We start from the raw sequence: 21,355 nt of genomic DNA, 5'->3' as shown, positions 1-21,355 counted from the left end.
ATACGCCTTACTCGCGTCCCAAACAATTTCAATAGGGGTACCCTTATTCAAATTCATTTCAAAAAAGTCCTTCATTTGTTTTTTAAGTTCATTTACATTCTTTTCATATCTAAACAAGTTTTCATTTACTCTCCACGATCTTCTCTCATTCTTTCCCATTTCTATTTCTATCCATACCGGGCTATGGTCAGTTAAAGTCCTCGGAAATATCTTTGTTTTCTTTGTTTTTAAAAGTAAATCAGCTGTAAGTAGGATAAAATCAATCCTAGAGAAGGATCTATGTCTGTCTGAGAAAAAAGTAAAGTCCAGTTCTTTTGGGTTATGCACTCTCCATATATCTTTCAATTCCAAATCTTCTTTCATATCAAAAAAGATCTGTGGTAATTTAACACATGACTTTGCCAAACTCTTTTTATCTTTTTTGAGATCTATTACTCCATTCCAATCTCCCATAAGCAAAATAGATCTATAGTCCCATTGTAATATTTTAGAGTACAATATTTTATAAAAATTTTCTTGTTGTTGATTAGGAGCATAAATTCCAATCACCAAAATTGGACCATTATAGGTATAAAGTTCAATTGCTACATATCTTCCACAGTCATCTGCTTCTATAATTTTTGCTGGCAATCTTTTATTTATGTAAATCACTACACCATTCTTTTTCTCTAGATTTGAGGCTATGAACTGTGCTCCTAATCTAGAATTTATCAAATATTTTTGATCTTGTATTCTAATATGAGTTTCTTGTAGACAAATAACATCATTATTAAATTGTCTCAGATAATGAAATATTTTCCTTCTTTTCTGTGGTGAGTTCAATCCATTCACATTCCAGGACAAAAACTTAATTGTCATTTGTAGTCTCCTGAAGCGTTGAGAGCATTTGCTGAAGTTTCTGGTAGTCTGGTAGTCTTCGGTTTAGCTCCTCCCATAGCTTCGGATTTTTGTGTTTTACCATTGACTCCCTTCTTATCTTGTGGTGGCTTAGACCTCTGCTGTTGTTGTTTCTCTAGAATTTGTTTATAGGCTGCTCGAGTTATACGCTGGTCTTTAGCTTTATACGACATCAGCTCGAGATCCACTGCCACTTCTCTTGTATTTTTGGGTGGTCCACCTATAGCCTCTAAAGGAAGATCCAGCAACGGTTCATCCAAAAAAACCCCTGTTGCTCCTTGAGTTTCCATTGCCTCCACCTCCATCTGTTTCCGCTGCTCTACAAGCTCTTGTTCAAATTGCTTCTCTTTATCACCCTCCTCTATACCTAACACTGAGGATGTACGTGGAGATGTTGCACCAGTTTTAAAAACATTGAAGTAAAATTCTTCCGCTTTTTCAACAGTATTTAATCAATATCTCTCTCCTTGATACCTCAATATTATGCCAACTGGAGCATCCCATCTGAATGGAATTCGTTATTTCTTTAGTTCAGTCACCAAAAATCCAAAATCCTTTCTATCTCTTAGCATCTTAGGCGGCAACTCTTTGTAAATCCCAATCTCCCTTCCATCCACTTGAATAGTAGAAACAAAAGACTTTTGCAAGGTATCATTTCTTATTCTTCTATCTGTAAAGTAGATCACCACATCTCTAGGCAATTGCCTTTCCCTTGCCACCCAAGAATTCACTCTATAGACTTTGTCCATCTTACACAAAATCTCCTCAGGGTTAACCTTTAGCATCACAGCCAGGGCATCAGCACAAACCCTTCTCAAATCTTCTCTGTTGTTTTCTTTTATTCCTCTCAGTCTTACAGCAAACTCCATGAGTCTAAATTGCATCATTGTCACTTCATTTTCAATCCTTTGCATTTTATTATCAACATTAGAGATTTTATAATCAGCTTCCTTCATTTTAGATTCTACTTCTGAACTAAGTTCTTCCACTTTTTTATCAATCTGGACAACTACTTCTGACAAGCCAGTCACAACTGTCAGTATGTCACGCTTCATCTTGTCATACTTTTCTTGAACCACCTCCTTAATTTCCTGTTGAGATTTTTCAAATTTCTGGTCCAAAACTTCATTTTGATTCATCAGAGCCGCAGCAATAAATTCCTTCAAATCTTTAAAACCAGTCTCCTGTGCTTGGCTCTGAGTCTGCAAACTTAATAGCTGCTCTTGTGACTTGTGGGTGGGGGAAACCCCCCCCCCTTGCAGCTTTAGTGGCTGGCTTTGTCTGCTTTGAAGCCATTCTGCCACGCAGTCTAACTCTTTCTAAGAAGGAAGTCTTCCCTCCCTTTTCACCACAGAATCCTCTCCAAAATTTCCCCAGCTTTAATCAAGTCTCTAAGGGAGAAGGAACAGATCAGAGTCACTTTAAAAAGAACTTTTCCCTTTTCTTCTAGCCAGCGCTGTTGCTTTAGATACTTTGTAACGTATTAAAACACTCAGGCAAATCCACTTTTGCTTTCAGCTTTTTTCCTCGCTGAAGCCGGACGCCATTTTAGCAAACTTTCACTTTTTCTCCATTCTTAAATTCAATCACAGGGCTAATACAAATACTTGCAGTTTTGAGTTTCAAGTCCAGATTCCACCCTGTTTATTTTTAATAATTCTCTTGGCTTTTGCTGGTTATGTTGGTCGCGTCATCTGGCTCTGCTGGATGCAGAGTTGTCCCCGGAGTCCGGAGCCTCGGTGAGCTGGATAGGGAGCCTCGCCCTGCTTCCTCCCCAGAAGCAAAAAAGACAATCTGGGGGCTTCGCAGGGGGCTCTACCTGGTCTCGCCGGCTCTCCTCACGTTTCCTCAGGAACACGGAGTTTTTCAAGCCGCCTCTCAGCTGTAGAGGCGGCTCTTTATGGGCGGCAGGGCTGGCGGTCTTGAGGAGACCATCTAGCGACGACGGCGGTGCCAACCGGAAGTCCAGGTTAGGACAATCTTGACGCAAAAAGCCCAACGAAGGCTTACAAATGCAAGACTTTTGAAATATGAGGTAATTTTACTATCCCAGGAGAATTTGATTCTTTCTACTGATCGGAATTTAAATCCGGCGGAATTCTTGTCAGGGGAGAGGAAGGAATGGGATAATATAGAGCATGATTGTGTAGAAGCTATTGATTTGCAAATGAAGGTCTGAGAAGATTTAGAGGATAGTCCATTAGAGGGCGGTATTAACCTATTTATTGATGGCTCTTCTCGGGTTGAAAATGGAAAAAGAATGAATGGTTATGCAGTTGTGAATGGGGATACTACTGAGATATTAGAAGCTGGAAAGTTACTGTCTGAATGGTCAGCTCAGACATGTGAAGTTTTTGCTTTATTACAGGCCTTGCAAGTACTAACCAATGAAGTAGGAAATATTTATACTGATTCAAAGTATGCTTATGGTATTTTACATACTTTTGGTAAAATCTGGATTGAACGGGGATTGATCTCTAGTAAGGGGAAGGAATTAAAACAAGTTGACCTTATAACAGCTGTTTTAAAGGCAGCTGAAGGCCCTACCAAGCTTGCTATTATACATGTTGAAGCACATAAGAAGGGGACTTCAAAATTGATTGTGGGAAATAGAATGGCAGATAGAGCAGCTAAAGAGGCAGCTTTGGGGGAAGAAGCACTCATGATTTTGGTTCCTGCATTAACCTTTGATGTAACTCTGGTATTTACAGCTGATGAGGAACAACAAATGGTGAATGAGGGGGTGCGTCAGGTGAATGGAAAATGGATGACTAAAGAAGGAGTGCAAATTCTTAACAAAGCAGTGATGCGGAATGTGATTGAACGTGTGCATGAGGGAACTCATTGGGGAATGCAAGCACTTATTGATTTTATTAAACGTACATATGTATGTAGGGGTATGTATACAATAGCTATGCAAATATTACGGAAGTGCATACATTGTGTGAGAATTAATAAGAAAGTTATGCGGAAACAACCAATGGGAGGTAGGGACCTAGCTGTTTGGCCTTTCCAACGTATCCAAGTGGATTATATGGAGATGCCAGCAGTTGGGACCCTTAAATATTTATTAGTTATAGTGGATCATTTGACTGGATGGGTTGAAGCTTTTCCGTGTGCAAGGGCAAATGCCCAAATGACTGTTAAAATTATATTAGAACAATTGATACCACGATATGGATTAATTGAATCTATTGATAGTGATAGAGGCACACATTTTACAGCCCAGGTAATACAACAGGTAATGAATCAATTGGGAATTGATTGGCAATTTCATCTATCTCATTGTCCACAATCTTCAGGCCGTGCTGAAAGGGCTAACCAAACAATGAAATCTACATTAAAAAAATTAATGTTAGAACTTCAAATACCCTGGACGAAATGTTTGCCTTTAGCTCTGTTAAGAGTTAGAACCAGCCCTAGGAAGGATGTGGGAATATCTCCATAGGAAATGATGTTTGGATTGCCGTATACGGGAAAGGTTGGAATGCCTAGAATAGAACTGAAAGATGTTTTTCTGTGAAAATATATACAAGGACTGTCCCAGTGTTTTTCTTTTTTAAGGTCCAAAGGACTTTTAGAACATTTAGAACATTTAGAAAGGTCTGATACTCACTCAATCATTTATAAACTCATTTCATAACTAAGTATATCTGTCTATATAATCCAATTTAAAAGAATTGGAAAGAGAAGGTGAAAGAGAAAAAGAAAGAAAAGCAAAAACAAGGAAGCAAAGAAGAAGAGAGGAGGGAAGACAAAAATAGAAAAGAACAAAGAAAGTATCAAAAAGAAAAAAAGAAAGAAGAAAAAATAAGAAAAACTGAAAGATAACAAACAAAACTACAACAAAAAAAGAAATATATATATATAATTCTTCGTATCAGTATTCAGGCTTCAGATATTCATTACATTTCTAATTTAATCAAACTATGTTATTTTTCTTGTCTCATAACCTGCTGTATTCCATTTAATCTTTTTTCAATCTGTCCAAAATTGTTCTTTTTCATTTTCAATATTACCACTGTTAAGAATTTTATAAAGTTTAATTCGTTTATATCCTTCCATGTATGATCAATTCTTCTTTTAGTGCCACGCCTTTTTTCCTTTTGTTGCTGTGCCTATAAATCGAATTATAATTATCCATTTTATTTCTTCTTTCTTTCCATCAATAAAGTTTCCAACAGACAAATTGAGTCTCTCCAAAATCAAAGCTTCTTATTTGTTGCCAAAGTAATCCAGTTAAGTTAGCAAGACACATAGTTTCTCTTCCAAATTGCTAACAAGCCACAGTTATACTTTCACTTCCTCACAGTCTCCATTTTGTGTATTCCAAGCCTATCCGCTTGTCTTTTCCCTTTGTTTAAAAAGGTCCCTGTTAGATCAGGCGCAGGAAATGAAGACGTGACCAGCCCGATACATTTAGTAACTTTATTAGATACAGTAACAAGTCTGGCTGTGCGCTGCCGGAGCTCTCCTTATATTCGCTCCGGCAGACGCACCACCCCTGACAGCAATTCAAACTTCCCGCCCGATGGCTGGCAGCCAATCCGGGTGGATGTCCTTATAAGGACATAACACTCCTCCCCTCCTAGTTAGAAAACAGTCACTCAAAGTTAATGAATGTCACGTAATCGCGCAGGTACGTAGGACGCCTCGGCACCCTAGTTGACCTGCGCAGTCTCACTTCTTCGTCGATGCCGACCTGGACGGACGGGGCTCCTGTGTCTCCTGGTTCCCTCCCCGGAACCGGGCTTGGTTCGGCTGGCGAGTGTGCAGGGTCACTCCCAGCGCCTCCGGCCGAACCATAGACCTCGGACTGCTGGTTCTGATGGTCTTCCTCCTGGCCTGCGCATCGGTCGTCTCGGTGTGGCCGCTCGGTGCCGACCCGGGAAGAGCGTCTGAGTCTCGGTAAGTCTCTGGTTGTCACTTGCTCCTCCCCGGTCTCCCGGGCTCTGCGGTTCGGCTGCGGTTCGGTTTCTTGTTGTCGGGGGGGTGTCTCGGATCGGTGCCCTCAGGCCCGGTCTCTCGGTGGTGGGTGGTGCTGTCTTTGGTCGTGGGGTCCGACCTCGCAGGGGTAGTGCAGGCCTCCTTGGTCGGGGTGACGGAGGCCTTCCTTGCCGGGCTGGCGTTGGCCTACCCCGTCGGGTCGGCGGTGGTCGTCCTGGTCGGGTTGTTGTTGTGGGGCTACCTCCGTGGGGCGGTGGAGGTCTCCCCTGCCGGGGTGGCGCTGTCCTCCCTGGTCGGGGTGTTGTCGGCTTTCCCTTCGCCCTAGTCCCTGGTGGCTGGGGTCTTCTGGGCTGGGGTGTTGTTGCTGGGCTGCCCTCTGTGCTGGGTGGAGGTCCCCCTCTCCGGGGTGTTGTGTGCCATCCTCACCCATGAGCTGTGGTGTGCCCACCTCGGGCGGTCCCTGGTCTACTGCGGTCCTTGGCTGGCAGTCCTCATTGCTCTGGGCCCGTCTGCTGCCCCAGCCGGGTGGCCAGGGTTCGCCCTGGTTGAGAAGTCCCCGGTCTACTTCTCTGGCATCCCGCTGTCCTGGTCGGTCGGGTCTTTGCTTCCCCACCTCGCCGGGGTGTTGTTGGCCTGCCTTGCTGGGGTCTGGTGGGCCGACCTCGCCGGGGTGTTGTTGGCCAGCCTCGCTGGGGTGTTGTAGGCCTACCTCGCCGGAGTGTTGTAGGCCTACCTCGTCGGGGTGTTGCCAGGCTACCTCGTCAGGCTGGTTTTGTCCTACTTCCCTCCACCTTTTCCGGAGCTGGTCGATGTGACGTCTACAGACCTGTCCATCTTCCAACTCCACTGTGTAGGACTTCGGGCCGGTTGAGCTTTCTATCTTCCCCTTCAGCCACTTCGGAGAGCCGTGGAAATTCAGTGCGAAAACCGGATCTCCTATGCTGAAGGCGCGAAGCGGGCGGTTGGCCGTTGCGGTCACTTCTGGGCTGTATTGTGGGTGCAGCCGGTCCAGTGGTGACCTCAGCCTTCTGCCCATCAACATCTCAGCCGGGCTCTTGTGGGTGGTGGCATGCGGCGTGATGTGCTGGGTGAGGAGGAAGTTGTCAATTCTTTCCTGCCAGTCTCCCGTGCCCATCTTGGTGAGTGCCTCCTTGGTGAGTCTCACCATCCGTTCAACCTGTCCGTTCCCAGCTGGCCTGTAAGGGGCGGAAAGGGCATGGCGGATGCCCAGTCCGGCCAGGAATGCCTCCATGGCCAGGGACGTGAGTTGGGGCCCATTGTCGGAGACCAGCGCATCCGGCAGTCCATGGGTGGCGAAAAGGCGGCGTAGGGCCCAGATCGTCGCTTCCGTTGTGGTAGATGCCATGGGTACCACCTCGAGCCACTTGGAGAAGGCATCGACGACAATGAGTAGGTGGCGCCCCTGCATCGGACCCGCGAAGTCGATGTGGATCCTCGACCAGGGGTTGCTGGGGGTCTCCCACTTCGCTGTTTCGGCTTGTGGTGGGGCTGGGCGTACTTCTTGGCACGGGTCACATCTGGAGACCCATTCTTCGATGTCTCTGTCCAGTGATGGCCACCAGACATAACTCCGTGCCAGGGCTTTCATGCGGACAATGCCGGGGTGCCCATTATGCAAAGTCTCTAGCGTTCTTCTTTGCAGAGTGCTGGGAATCAGCACCCTGTCTCCCCATAGCAAACAGCCTCTCATAGTGGACAGCTCCTTTTGCTTCCTGACGAATGGGCTGAATTTCTCCTCTGCCTTTTCCGTCGGCCACCCCCTGAGGATCCAGGATCTCACTTGGCGGAGTGTGGGGTCCTTTTGAGTGTGGACGGCCAAATCTGCAGATGAGACTGGGCAGCTGTCCTCATTGTCGATATGGAAGAGATCGCGCGTGGGGGCTGGGTCTTCCACCGGATCCTTTGATGGGCATCTGCTCAGCGCATCGGCGTTTCCTATGGATGTGCCTGGCTGGTGCACAAGCCTGTAGGAATAGCCGGCTAGGAAGATGGCCCATCTTGTCATCCGCGGGGACATGAAGGTCGGGGTTGGTTGGTCGCCTGCGAGGAGTCCCAGGAGCGGCTTGTGGTCGGTCACTATGGTGAAGCTCCTCCCGTAGACGTACTCGTGGAACCGTCTGACCCCTGCGACGATGGCCAGAGCCTCCTTGTCCAGCTGGCTGTAGTTGCGTTCCGCGCTGGACATTGTCTTGGAAAAGTAGGCTATTGGGGCTTCTGAGCCGTTAGGGAGTTCATGGCTGAGGACTGCCCCCACCCCATATGGTGATGCGTCGCAGGTGAGCTTGATTGGAAGCGTCTCGTTGTATTGTATGAGGACGCTTTTGGATGTTAAGAGTCCTTTGACAGCTCGGAATGCTGCTTCCTCCTCTTGGTCCCACTTCCAGGAAGCCGCTTTCCCCAGCAGGTGGTGGAGTGGCTCAGCAACTGTGGCTTTCTGTTTGAGGAACATGGCATAGAAGTTTCCCCCCCTTCTTCCCCCCCCCCTTAGAATTCCCCTTAACAATCTATATATTTGGATTATACCATTTTTTTGGATTTCCATATTCATATTTATATGCCCATAAGAGATTATTTATATACATATTTACATCTTTGTTCTATCTTTCTTGTATCTACGTTTCTTTAGTAGTAGTCTTATGCCAATGATACCATTTATTCCATATTCTATAGTACTCTGTCTCTTCTTTTTCCTTAAACTCTTTTGTTAATCTGTCCATTTCAGCGCACTCTGTGATTTTATCTATTAGTTCGTCTTCCGTTGGGATTTTTTCCTGCTTCCAGTTTTTTGCGTACGTTATCCGAGCTGCTGTTAGAATTATCAGATATTTTATTTCTTTGGGGTATGTTTTTGTGAAGATTCCTTACAGGAAGGTTTCTGGTTTCTTCTCTATTTGTAGTTTTGTTATTTGTTCCAACCATTTCTTGATATTAGACCAAAATTTCTTTGCTGCCGGGCACGTCCACCATAAATGATAAAAGGTACCTGGTGATTTTTTGCATTTCCAACATAATGAACTGTTTTTTGGGTGCATTTTTGCCAGTCTTGTGGGCGACATATGCCACCTATAAAACATCTTCATCTGGTTTTCCTTATATGCCACCGCTAATGTTAATTTTGTATTCACTTGCCATAATTCTTCCCACTTCTCCAAATCTATTGTATATTTAAAGTTTTGCATCCATTTAATCATCGTACTCTTTACTGTTTCCTCCTCCATTTTATATCGCAATAGAAATTTATAGATTTTGCTAATTAGTTTCTCTTCTGAGTCCAATATAATTTTGTCTAGTTCCTGTTTGTCCCTATATATTTCGTATGTTTTTGTGTGTTCCTTATGTTTAGATTCGATCTGTGTAAAAGTCCACCAGTCAATTTCCCTATTTAGGTCTATTTCCAATTGTTGTTTGGTTTTCAATTTCCCTTGATGTTCAATTAGATCTTTATATCTAATTATATTTTTAGGTTCTGTTACGTTTGGGTGTCTTACCACCTCTGATGGTGATAGCCAACTCGGAATTTTTGTATATTGTTGTTTTTTAATTTTTAGCCATATTTGTAATAATGCATTCCTAATTGTGTGTCTTTTAAAATAATTATGTGTTTTATATCTTTTGTCCCATAAGAAGGAATGCCAGCCTGCTTGTAGTTCACACCAGGAAAAGCAAGGGAATTCTATAATGTGCACTTCAGCCAGGAGGAGGAACAGGAAAGTAAAGAAGAAATAGAAAGTAGAAGTCAGGAAGAGGAGCAAACAGAAGCGGTGCAAGAGAAAGAAGTAAGGAAAAGCCAAGAGAAAGAAAGGGAGGAAAGAGAAGGTGCAAAATCAAAAAGGCGGATATATATTTCTCCTTCTCTTTCTTTTATTTCTAATTCTATTTCTATTATTTCTACTCTATGATTTATATTTCTATTATTTCTATTTCTAGTATTTCTATTTCTTTATTTCTATATCTTTTATTTCTATTTTTTATTTCTATTTCTATTTAATTATATTTCTATTATTTCTATTCCTATTATTTCTATTCCTATTATTTCTATTTCTATTATTTCTATTTCTATTATTTCTATTTTTATTATTTCTATTTCTATTTTTTATTTCTATTTCAATTTCTTTGATTTCTATTTCCATTTTTTATTTCTATTTTTTATTTCTATTTCTATTTAATTATATTTCTTTGATTTCTATTTCCATTTTTATTTCTATTTTTTATTTCTATTTCTATTTAATTATATTTCTATTATATCTATTTCTATTATTTCTATTTTTATTATTTCTATTTCTATTATTTCTATTTGTACTTGCATTTCTACTATTTCTGTTTCTATTACTTTTACTTCTATTTCTTTTATATCTATTTCTCTTTCTTTTATTTCTCTTTCTGTTTATTTCTCTTTCTATTATTTCTATTTTTATTATTTCTATTTCTAGTATTTTATATTTTTATTATTTCTATTTCTAGGATTTCTATTTCTATTATTTCTACTTCTATTATTTCTATTTCTTCTATTTCTGTTTGTATTTCTCCTATTTCTACTTTTATTTTTGATTTCTATTTTAATTTCTTTTATTACTATTTCTCTTCTTTCTCTTCTTTCTATTTCTATTAATTCAGTTTCTACTATTTCTATTATTTCTATTTCTTCTATTTGTATTTGTATTCCTCCTATTTCTATTTCTATTTCTATTTTTATTAATATTTCTTTTATTTCTATAATTTCTATTTCTTCTATTTGTATTAGTATTTCTCCTATTTCTACTTTTTATTTCTATTATTTCTATTTCTATTATTTCTATTTCAATGATTTCTATTTCTATGATTTCTATTTCTGTGATTTCTATTTCTATTTCTTTTATTTCTATTTCTATTACTATTTCTTTGATTTCTATTTCTATTATTTTGATTTCTATTTCTTCTATTTCTATTTCTATGATTTCTATTTCTATTATTTCTATTTGTACTTGTATTTTGATTATTTCTACTTCTATTATTTATATTTCTATTATTTATATTTCTATTTATATTATTTCTATATCTATTATTTCTATTTCTATTATTTCTATTTCTATTATTTTGATTTCTATTTCTTCTATTTCTATTTCTATTATTTCTATTTCTATTATTTTGATTTCTATTTCTTCTATTTCTATTTCTATGATTTCTATTTCTGTGATTTCTATTTCTATTTCTTTTATTTCTATTTCTATTATTTCTTATTCTATTATTTCTATTTCTATTTCTATTTCTATTATTTCTATTTCTATTTCTTCTATTTCTAATTCTATTTCTATTATTTCTATTTCTGTGATTTTTATTTCTATTTGTGTGATTTCTATTTCTATTATTTCTACTTCTATGATTTCTATTTCTATTTCTTTTATTTCTATTTCTAGTATTTCTATTTCTAGTATTTTTATTTCTATTTCTTTTATTTCTTTTATTTCTATTTCTAGTATTTTGATCAGGATATTCATCCTGATTTACCACTATCACTCCCCACAATTTATCCACTGTTTCTTCCCTTAAAGACCCCTGAGGGGGGCCAGCCGGTCCCCATCTGTGGCCACACATTTCTGCATAGGAATTTTAATCGGTCTTTCGACCCTTTCGGGTGTGAGGGGTTGCTAAAATAATTATCAAAACCTTTTAACATGCATGCCAACGAAGTGTTGGACACGCTTTGAACCCCCCCCCCCCATCTTAGCACACTGCCGCCGACTCGTAGCCCCGGAACTCACGGTCACTAATGAGAACTGCGACGGCTTACCCATCCCACACAGCCTGACACGGACTTCATTAGGGTCGCCGCCCTGAGTCCAAGGGATTGATCAAGTCCCTTCTTCTGCCTACAAGTGAGGCAGGTACAACACCTTTACTATATACTTGCCTGAGACGTCTCCACTCCTTAACTTCCTGGCCAGGAATTTGTTCAGACCTCCTTTCCTGCACTGCAGGGTTCTTGGACTCGATCAGAGCACCGTCAGTCCCACAGGGCTGCCGCTGCCGTCTCCCGGAGATATACCCCCGTGGCGCCTGGAGAATATTCAGGAGCGACTTCCCGATGGTCCCGAGGGGTCGAATGGCCCTCAGCGAAATATCGCCTTGTACCTAGTCCCGGCGGAGTCACCAGCTGTTGCAGGAAAAGAAACGGGACCAGGTCAAGCTCTTCAATGCAGGAACAAGTTTATTGTGCACGGTTCAAACAGCCCAAAGGCAAACAAAAAGTCTGAACCCCGAGGGGTCCTTCATGACAAGTATTTATACAATCCAATTGCATATGCATATCAGGGAGTGTTACATTTAACACGTAGGAACTAACCTCCATCAGTTTGCAAGGATCAAAGAGGAGAGGAAATAATAAACACCCACTAACACATTCATGTTCTCTGGTCAGTGTCTCAAGACAAAACGTAAGAAGATAAGGGACTGGAAGACGCCTCAAGGGTAATAAAGGAAGCAGCATTTGTTATCCGGGGATATACATGACATTTGGAGTACAATAAACAGTGAGTAACAGGATGCATCTGTTTTGGGTCATTTTACCCGTTTACAGATAAGTACCTTCGTCAAATACCTTCGTCAATCCAGCAACCTTTTATTGGCACGGAAGAGGAATTTCAGCCTTGGCCAAAGTTTTAGGACATTAATATTTGAAGTTTAGCCAATATCAGAATTTGGTCTGCCTCACTCTTGTACCTACCCTGGAGAAGTGCTGAGGGGAGAATATTAAATCTGGCTCTGAAGAAAGCTATTCTTTGTTTTGGGAAGATAAGATCATTTAGATATCCTGCTGATTCCCACACACCCTGCTTGATTCTGTCCCTACTGTGGAGAGGCAACCTATTTAGTTCTTCTTGGAACTCCATGTCCTTCATTCTATCAATTACCACTTGCTTTGCTTTGTCAAAGCAGAGGGACATTAAGAATTCCGATGAGAGCCCATAAGAGCCCAGCTTGTGATCTATCGCCTGTTTCCAGGGGGAGGGGAAGTTGTCAGTCAGCACTAGCGGGGACAGTCCCTCTGGAAAGTAATGAATTTTCAGCCAATAAATGATCATCATCTTCCAGGCTCTTACCTGAATTTGAGGCATACCTGTCTCAATTCTTAACTGGGCATTTGGAGTTCCTTTGGGTGCAGCTAAGGTGGCTCGCAGGAATTTGGTTTGTATAGTTTCTAGCAAGTTTTTCTTTGCAAGGATTCCTGTTTGTGCCCCATAAAGAATTTGTGCCAATGTTTTGGCCTCAAAAAGTTTTAAGGCAGCAGGTACTAACTGACCTCCGCCTGTATAAAAGAAGTGTTTAATTGCATTCGAGGACCTATTGGCTGCTTGCAATGTTTGCTCAAGGTGTGCCTTCCATGTCCCTTGTGAGTGGAAGACCACCCCAAGATATCTAAATGTCCTAACCTGTTCCAATCTGTGTCCTTCAATTTTCCAGGAGTATCGTCTGGGTCTTTTAGCAAAAACTAAAATTTTTGATTTATCAAAGTTAAGGACCAACTTGTTCTGTCTACAGAAGCCAAGTGTTGCCCTAATTGCTCTCTTCAGTCCTATGGGCGTTTGTGAAATAATAGCAGCATCGTCGGCATAAAGGAGAATTGGGATTTTGCGTTGTGCTATGTTAGGAGGATGTAGGTCAGGGTTCTGTAAGAGATCAATCAGGGGGTTAATATAGAAATTAAAAAGGGAGGGGGACAGGATGCAGCCTTGCTGTACCCCTTTTTGAACCCTTACTGGGCCAGTTAAAGTCCCTTGATGATTACACCTCACTTTCAAGGTGGAATTGGCATACAATTTTTGTATGAGGAAAAGGAGGCGTTTATTGATTGTAGTGCATTTTAACTTCTCCCATAGGGTGATCCTGGATATTGAATCAAAGGCCTGCTTAAAATCAAGGAAGGCCATGTAGAGAGAGGATTTTTTTGTGTACGTATATTTTTGCACCAGATGGTGAAGTATCAGGATATGATCTACCGTAGATCTTCCTTCTCTAAAACCAGCTTGTTCATCCTTGATTATCCCTCCTGAAATTAGCCAATCCTGGAGTTTATAGTTTAGGTGTTTAGCATACAATTTACTAATAACACTCAAAAGACTAATGGGTCTATAATTTCCTGGATTATTTCTATTACCCTTTTTATAGATTGGTATAATAATTGCTAATCCCCAATCTCTTGGCATACGGCCCGTTTTATCTATAAATGTAAACAGTGATGCTAAAAGTGGGGCTCACCAACTGGTGTTCTTTTTGATTATTTCTGGGAGGACATTATCAGCACCAGGTGCCTTATTAGTCTTGAGGGATTCGATCAGCCGGGATACCTCTTCTGGTGTGACAGGGGACCAGTAAGCAGTTTGGTCCAAACTAATTTGGCTCTTTTTACTTACATAGTCGGGGTCTGTATATAGGTCTCTAAAATATTCTTCCCAGGCCTGAATCGGTACCTGATTAGTTGGGGGTAGGGGGGATTTCCCCAATCCTCTGGTGATGTACCAAAAGAGGGATGTATTTTTTGTCCTGACTGATGTAATTAATCTCTGCCAAGACTCCTTCAAAGCCACACTTTTCTTTTCTTTTAGGAGGGTCTTATATTGTGCTTTCAACTGTTTTAAGAAGTGAGTGTGATTCTCAGAAGGGTCATTTTTACTTATTCTGTATTCCTTATTATATATCCTTTTTAATTGCATGCAATCTCTATCAAACCATTTTTTGTTCTTTAAAATTGGCTTTTTGGAGTGAGCTAGTATTCTCTTAGTGAGAACCGATTTCAAATTTGAAATTAAAGTTTCAAACTCCTCTAAGCATGGTCCTTCAAACTTATTTCTTAGTAGAGATGTATGTAATTCTATGGTTTCTGGAGCTAACATCCATTTAGTAACTTCCTTTGCATTTTTCTCAGTCCATTTAATTTTAACCTGGGTATTTTGGCTCTCTAATCTGGGTAGGTAGATTGAGCCAATCCTTAGTAATTTCTGGTGTAATGTAAGAGTAAGGATAAGTGAATCGTGATCGCTTTCCAGACGCGAGTCTACCTCCATCTTCTGCAAGAACTTCAGGAGGTCGCTACAGGATATCTGGCTCAACCTCGGGGGGGGGGCAGCCCCTGCACCATCTGGAGATCCCCATGGAGATCTGGGAATCTGGGGGCTTGAACTGTGTGAACTATGTGATCTGTATGACCAATGGAAGATCTGAGGGAGACTTGGAAGGATTGGAGGGCCGTTGAGGAGTGGCCAGTTTTGTTGCCCTCGTACTGTTTCTCCTCCCCCCCCGGCCTGGTTTCAGGCCTTATCTTGGTCATTCGCCATCCGGATTGACTCCACCCGCTCCGAAATATCTTTCCTTTGGATCCACCTTATCCTCTCTTTAATATTGCCATTAGATTGATCCCGTGTTCGGCTCTGTATTCTACTCTATGCCTTTTGCCGTAAAGAGAGTTCCTAGTTTATGGCTGCAGGTACTGAGGAAGCCGGTACTCTACTGCTGTTTTATTACCGGATGTGATGGTCCACCTGTTTTCATTGCCATTGCCGTTTCCATTCTTGGCCAGCCACCGTGAGAGGGTGGTTTTGGTTATTTCATCTTCTGGTTATTCCAAAATGGCGTGAGACTCCTTTCCATTGTCGTGAGAGGACAATGGAGCCCAGCTGACCTGCGCTTAAAGCTTTGTACTTTTTTTTCTCCAGGACCTTTTCTGACTATCATTGTTGAATCCCAGCCATATACTATGATCACCCCTGACTACCAGATGTATTCAGCGGCCGAGCTCCTTGTGCTGCGAGACTCCCCCCTCTCGCAGGCCTGGCCCTCCACACTATCGAGGGCCTACCTTGATGACGGGTTTTGGAACCCTGAAAGGTGGCATGCTGCGAAGAGGAGGTTGAGGGGTTTTTTGTCCAAATTGTTAGTGAAAATTTTAAGGGGTTCCAGGGGGTGGGTGGGTTATTTTAATGATGGACCTGGGGGGTGGTCCTTGCAGATCAGCAATTTAGCCTGTTGGACGGCCGCGGCAGGGGGGGCAGGGAGGGGGGGCCAGACGGGGTACGGTGGGGTGAGGGTCATTTTGTCACCATGGTGGTTGAGATGGGCAGAGGTAGGGAGAGCAGAGGGCGTTATGACATCAGTGGGGTGCGTCCCCGCTGCTTGCAGACGGTGGCACGTTCTGGCCCTCTTAGCTCTTCCTGCTCCCCTGGGGGGTTGGGAGTGCGGAACCCAGGACTCCGGCTGGTGTATGTCAATGCCAGGTCTGTTGTGAATAAGGCCCCCCTCGTGCGTGATCTTATTGATGAGGGAGGCGCGGACCTGGCTTGTATCACGGAGACCTGGTTGGGCCCGAAGGGAGGGATCCCTCTCTTTGATCTATGCCCACCAGGTTTCCGTGTGTTACACCAGCCGTGACTCCATGGGAGGGGTGGAGGGGTGGCGGTTGTTATCAGGGAAAGTCTTAGACCTAGGGAGGTCACTGTCCCTCAGATAGGCGGGTGTGAATCCCTATTGTTGAAATGGAACCCTGGAGTACAGTCGGGTCTGTTGCTTACGTATCTGTCTCCCAGCTACGTATCCTCAGCCCTGCCCGCACTACGCGAAGTCTTAGCCGAACTGATGGCTGAGCTCCCCAACCTGATGGTTGTGGGGGACTTTAATCTCCTGTCAGCCGGCGAGACATCTGAGCTGGTTCGGGAGTTCATGGCCTCCATGACGACCATGGACCTAACTCAAGTTGTACAGGGTCCAACTCACAACTGGACTCTGACTGGGCAGGGTCTGGCGAGGAGATGGGAGCACGTCTTGAAGGTAACATCTGGGTTGACTTTGACCCTGTATCCACAGAGGAAGTGGACAGGATTGTTGGAAGACTGGGGGCCTCAACGTGTTTGCTAGACCCGTGTCCCTCCTGGCTTGTTGCAGCAACCAGAGGGGTGACCGGAGACTGGGTCCAGGTGATTGTTAATGCTTCGTTAAGGGATGGGGTCTTCCCCGCCACTCTTAAGGAGGCAGTGGTTCGACCGCTTCTCAAGAAGCCTACTCTGGATCCGGCCTCCTTAAACAACTTTCGTCCCATCCCCAGTCCGTTGTGGCACACCAACTTCCACAATTCCTGGAGGAAACGGATTACCTCAACCCGTACCAATCGGGCTTCAGGTGCAGACACAGCACAGAAACAGCATTGGTCGCTCTGGTGAATGATCTCTGGCAGGCCCAGGATAGGGGTTATTCCTCTATCCTGGTCCTACTTGACCTCTCTGCGGCTTTTGATACCATCGACCATGGTATCCTACTGCGATGACTCTGGGGGTTGGGGGTGGGGGGCACTGTTTTACAGTGGTTCTCCTCCTACCTCTCGGGTCGTATGCAGTTTGTCTGGGCAGGGGAACAGAGATCCTCCCCGAGACCCCTCACTTGCGGGGTACCTCAGGGGTCGATTCTCTCCCCTTTGCTCTTTAACATCTATATGAAGCCGCTGGGTGAGATCATTTGTAGTTTTGGGGTGAGGTATCATCAGTACGCTGATGATACCCAACTTTACATCTCCACCCCAGACCAACCCAGGGATGCCCTTTCCGTGATGTCTAAGTGCCTAGAGGCGGTACGGGTCTGGATGGGCAGGAACAGGCTCAGACTCAACCACTCCAAGATGGAGTGGCTGTGGATGCCGGCATCCCTTGATCTAGCATCCCCATCGCTTTTGATGGGAGGGGAGCTGCTTACTCCCTCGGAAAGGGCTCACAATCTTGGCGGCCTCCTGGATTCACGGCTATCCTTAGTTGACTATCTGATGGCCGTGACCAGGGGGGCTTTTGCACAGGTTCGCCTGGTGTGCCAGTTGAGGCCTTTCCTAGATGGGGATGCCCTCCGTACAGTCACTCATGCTCTCGTCATGTTGTGGCCCCGCCCTCTGAGCCTATCCCATCGGAGGAAGAAAGCTCCGAGCATGAGGAAGAGGAGTCAGCCAGGCCTCCCTCTCCAGGCCCCTCCCCTCTGGCACTGTCTCAGGTGCCGGCCGAGGGAGAGGAGATTAGCCGGGAAACAGGTGTCTCGGATGAGAGTGAAGGAGAGACATCATTCCTGGACGCACGCCTCCGAAGGCATGATAAACGATTGCAGCAGCTCAGGAGGCGTGCTAGGGATTAGAACTGAGTCACTGGACCACACCCCAGAGACTATATAATAGAGGGTGGTGGTCAGTGATCCCTGTGACGAACAAAAATAAACCTTGGATAGTCACTAAAGCCTCGTCCGAAACTGCTGAGAGGAATATTTATTTCTGTTGGACTCTTGTACGCTGAGTATATTATCTTTCTGTTCTGTGGCAATAAAAGCACTTGGCAGTCGGTGTGTATATCGCTGCCAAGTTGGAGATAAAGACCTGGGTGTGTGCCAAGTGCTTCCTTAACCCTCGGCTGGCTGTGTTTGTGTGTGTGTGTGGACGGGGACAGATCACGTCATCTCCCGCCTGGACTACTGCAATGCCCTCTACATTGGGCTGCCCTTGTGGTGCACCCGGAGGCTCCAACTGGTCCAGAATGCGGCCGCGCGGGTGGTTACGGGAGCTTCCAGTTACTCCCGTGTTACACCTCTCCTGTGCGAGCTGCACTGGTTGCCGGTGGTCCTTCGGATCTGCTTCAAGGTGCTGGTACTTACCTATAAAGCCCTACATGGCATGGGCCCGGGGCACTTGCAGGATCACCTCCTACCGGCCTCCCACCGCCCAGTGCGTTCACATAGGGCTGCCCTCCTCCGGGTGCCATCGGGCAGACAATGTCGGCTGGTGGCGCCCAGGATGAGGGCGTTCTCTGTGGCTGCATCGACCCTCTGGAATGAATTACCCACTGAGCTCCGGACGGCCCCCGACCTCCGCTCTTTCTGCGGTGGCCTGAAGACATGGCTTTTTCAGCAAATCTCCTGATCTGCTAGGAGTTTTTAGTTTTAACTGTTGGGGATTTTAAATTGGATTATTTTAGCATTAATTTATTGTTTTGTTGTTTTATTGTTGTGAGCTGCCCTGAGTCCTTCGGGAGAAGGGCGGCATATAAATATGAATAAAATAAAATAAAATAAATATTATCCAGTAATCAACTCTGGATTTTCTTCCTGCTCCCTGATAAGTATAGTCTGCTGGGTAGTCACCTCAAGTGGAACCGTTAAGGATACAAAGGTCCAAGTGTACAGTCATTTGTCTTACACACAGTCCTGCCCAATTTGCCTTAGTGTCTTTAAATTGTCTGGGATGCAGGGGCTCTCCTGGTACATTCTCATCATAATGGATCTTAAATTGATTAAATAATGCTTGATCGTTTGGGCCCATCCTAGCGTTTAAGTCCCCCCCAATAATTATTGCTGCTGTAGGGTATTTATCTAAGCAGCCCAGGATAAAATCTTCTATGCCGTCCCAAATCTTGTTGATCAAATTATTCTTATTGATTGCGGGAATGTAGATATTAAAGAGCAAAATCTCCACCTGTTTAAATAAGAGTAAGGTAGTCACAACCCATGGCTGCAAAGATGGCAGTGATACACATTTAAATTGCAAGGATGTATTCACTAATGTTACAATACCCCCTTTATCTTTCCCCCCCCCACCTTACTTGGGACAGCTGGGATAGAGTTAACCCAATAACCATCTAATTGTATCTCTGTGGAGGCCCAGGTTTCCTGTAAAAAGAGAATGTCAAATTGTGATATATAGTCAAAAAACAGTTGGTCTTTTGATGGAACAGTCCAACCCGCTATATTCCAGGTTATGATGGAGAGGGGATCCTCTTTTGCAGCTCATCAGAAAATTTGGTTTATACAAAGGGAAGTTGTATGGTTGTTGCAATGGCTTGAGATGTCGTCACGCACGAAATTGGCCTTCTCTAAAAGGAGAGGTGCCCCATCTAAATTCTGTGTCGGCTCCTGGTAAAATTGTTCAGGGTAAGAGGATTTAGCACCAGCTAACAAGGCTTGCCATTCCAAGGCCTCTTCTCTAGGTGTAGAGCAGGGGGTTATTCGGTCGTGCTCCATTCGGCTTTGAGCTGATGACACTGACGCAGGTCCTCTCTCAATTTCTTGATGTGGCGCTAAAGGTGTCATAGGATGATCACATAAGGATGCTAACATCTCCTTCCCTACCGGGGCCTCTAATGGCCCCTGTGTATCTTGGCTTCTGTTTTCCATGCTCTCATATTCATGCAAATCCTTCCCCCCTGGGGGAGAAGTAAGAGGCTCAATTATAGGGGAAACCAGATCAATAAGCGGTTCAGTTGTGTCGATTATGTCCAATAAGGATTTCTTTAAATTTTCTAGTTTGAATAGAATGTTATCTTGTTCTTTCCTTGGGAAAGTGCCAAAAGCATTAATGAGACCAATTTCTGTGCTGTTAAGTACATCTTCGCTGGACAAGGCTGGCTTACTCCCACTTTCTTCCTCTCTCTTTTCCAAGGTTGAGAATGCGGAAGAGACAGCAACTTTGGGAGCTCGCATGTTAACAATTAAGGGTTTAACCCTTTCCTCACAGAAAACTCTGACGGGAAAGATTTGAAAGGAGGCTAGATGTGCCTTCATCTTGAATAGCATCAGTGTGGGGGCAATAAGCTGACTTTGTATAAATATACAAAAGTATGAAGGCTATTGCTTAACGCATTGTAAGCTGCCCTGAGTCTCCGGAGAAGGGCGGCATATAAATCAAATTAAAAAAAAAAATCAGTGGTATGGTCGGCTGTTTGAAAGACAGAAGAATTCGCTTCCAATTTGGGGCCTCAGGAAGCCACTCCGCAGCACAGAGATCAATCTGCCCCCAGTGACAGTGAAGAAGCTGGCTTAGGGAATTTAGTATAGCACTCTTGGTAATCCAGCGTCCATGATTAATTCTGTTCATATGGATTCTAAGCACAACCTGATGTGTTTGTAGTGAGCGATGTGATTGCTGTAATTGTAGGGGAGGTGCTTTACTGTCTTCCAAAGAAACTTCTCTATTAATTCCTCTATTAATACCTCCTCCTCTTGATGCTTTATGTGGAGGAGGACTGTTTTTCTGAGTGGGCTGACACTTTTTGGCAGGCTCTTTAACTGTTTCCGTAGGTCTTTGCTCTTTTTCCTCTTCCTTACCATGAGTATGGGATTTACCCAAGTCTGCTGTATGGACTTTAGTGGAGGTGCCTGTAGCCCGATGTTGTTCTTGCAGAAAAACAGCTATATCTTTTTTCAGTGTCTCTACATCATGCTGAATGGTTATTAGTTGCTCAAATATTGAAACAACCATTTGTGCTGTAAGAAGGCATTGCTTTGCCATAAACTCTGTTGTATTCTCCCATGGTAAGCTCTCCACACTCTGGATTAGTTTGTTGTTAAACTTTTTAGGCTTTATCTCAGTCTCCATACAGGCTGTAGCTGGACACATTTGTGAAAACAGCTGGCTGTCATTTTGCTCCCCTCCCCCCAGATCGGGAAAGTCTAGTATCTGCTGTTTTGTCAAATCTCTTTGCTGGTCCCGTTCTAACCTCTCCAGATT

The sequence above is a fragment of the Pituophis catenifer genome, unplaced genomic scaffold (assembly GCF_029215685.1).
Source record: "Pituophis catenifer annectens isolate HBS135680 unplaced genomic scaffold, rPitCat1.0.hap2 SCAF_5, whole genome shotgun sequence".
In the NCBI taxonomy this organism is placed as follows: Eukaryota; Metazoa; Chordata; class Lepidosauria; order Squamata; family Colubridae; genus Pituophis; species Pituophis catenifer.
This window is presented reverse-complemented; position numbering follows the sequence as displayed.